The following is a 1954-nucleotide window of genomic DNA, read 5'->3' as shown; positions in this document are numbered from 1 at the left end:
CCCGTAATCAGTCTGAGGACTTTCAACTCGTACAATACAGGGCGGCATCTTGGGTCATCTTTTAAGTTTCTGAAGCTACAAACACACAGTCTCGTCCACCCTCATGCCGGTGGAAAAGAGCCCCCCAGCTTACATATATATCTTTTAAAATGTACTTTAGAGACCTGTGGATTTCTGTTCACTGGGGTTCATCGGCATTCGACTTTCTGGGGTTATAACAGATATGGTTTCTATCAGAGCTGTCAACTGATAGCCTGTAAGTTAAGTGTATGCATTTGTGTGTGTGTGCGTCTGCACAAGCATTTGCACACAGGCATATGGAACTTCTAAGAATTGAATGTGAATGCCTTTAGGAAAAACAGACATTCTTATTAATCACAATTCCCTTTCCTTATTATATTTCCTCCAACCACATTCATAGGTTCAAGTTACCTGCCTAGCCCCTCAACATTTCAAAACAGAGACATTTGGACACTCTGTCCAGAGGAACACAAGCAATTAAAATACTCTAGCCATGTCTTCTGTAGTCAATATTTCTTTAATCAGAACCTCAGGGAAATGTCTCTCAATTTTAATCTTATTCCAGTGACCCTGACCACTAGCTCTATTAATTATCCACCCCAGCCCTACTAACATGCTATGTAACTGAGGCATGTTAGCACACCTGTTTATGTAAATAACTCAACAAGGATCATGCAATAAAATGGATGCTGGAGAAAGACACCGTGCTTATCAAGGCAATTCTGCCAGTGCTGGCAAAATATCCTCAAAATGTTCCCCCATTCAGTCGAGTCTAGATGTTGAAAATCTGGTTTATATAATATTGATGGTGCCTAATTCCAGTCTAAAGCCTCTCCAAATCAGGGAAATTAAGGGAAGTTATTTTATTCCATAGTAATTCCTGAATACTGGTGTCTAGAAACAGACAGGCATAACTGTGGATCAGATAAGTTATGTAATATCTAGTACAGCAATGCAATTCTCAGAAATGCCACATTGTTACATTAAAATCCCCAAGTTCTCTTGCTCTCATGAAATACATTTTCCGGGTTTTGTGATGCAGCACATAGCCATGGATCCAGCGAGGATAAGTAAAAACGAGTGTTCCTATTCTTAGAGTACTTGGAGCAGGGAAGGGCATGAAATTTGGGCTGACATATTGATACCGACCGATGTCAGCAATCTTTTGGATTCCTCTGTTTCCCTCTCTACTACTCTCTGCAACTCTTGCAAGAATGCATAAAGAAATCACGTTGGGGTGAGCTCGTGCACGATGTTAGGAAAGAGAGATGGAGGGGTGGCCAGAAGACCTCACACTTACGGTCCATCCTAGACTAAGTGGACCTGCACTTATCCCATTCCATTCAGAAGGCGAGTCTCTGGAAACTGAGGGGTTTGACAAAGTTGGTCGCCACCTCACAGAGTTCTGAGAAGTAATTACGAGGGAGAGAGTTCATAAGGATTAGGTCAATTTAACCCCGGTGAGTGTGACCAACAGTTTAGTAGAAACTCATGCTGCCTCTGTGACAGGTCAGTGTTGGGGAACATGGGGCAGTTGTCACGACTCCATAGAGAAAACGTTTTCCATATTTCGCTTTGGGGAATGGTACCGTCTTTCCCATATGCAGGGATGTTTTCCTTGTGTCTTTCTATGCATAAAATTTAAATGGAACGGTTATTCTTGCAAATGAAAAATAGTCCATGTTTGGCCATTTTTTTTTTCTAAATAAACACTGTTGGTCCTGAATATAGATGCTCAGGTTCTTTTAATATTTAAAAATCTCCCAAGAAGATCACAGCCAATCTCCTGTGAAGCATCCCAAAGAACGAGGACACCTGAGTCTCCGTGGCTCAATGTCAAGAAGAAATGAATAATGCCTTCATGCCTGACATATTTTTGTCAGAAAATCACTGGTGCATTTAGGTTTTCTGGTCAGAAACCACAAATGAGTTA

At 41.2% G+C, this 1954-nt stretch overlaps 1 protein-coding gene across 1 annotated transcript in view; it reads left to right on the top strand.

The window, feature by feature from the left end:
* The window catches only part of ABCA12 (ATP binding cassette subfamily A member 12), a 190896-nt gene that overhangs the window by 76999 nt on the left and 111943 nt on the right, over positions 1–1954 (top strand). The gene's annotated exons all lie outside the window — the stretch shown is intronic.

Source organism: Echinops telfairi, unplaced genomic scaffold (genome assembly GCF_000313985.2).
Source record: "Echinops telfairi isolate 266 unplaced genomic scaffold, ASM31398v2 ScPeMD7_3;HRSCAF=10, whole genome shotgun sequence".
Taxonomy (NCBI): domain Eukaryota; kingdom Metazoa; phylum Chordata; class Mammalia; order Afrosoricida; family Tenrecidae; genus Echinops; species Echinops telfairi.
This window is presented reverse-complemented; position numbering and strand designations above follow the sequence as displayed.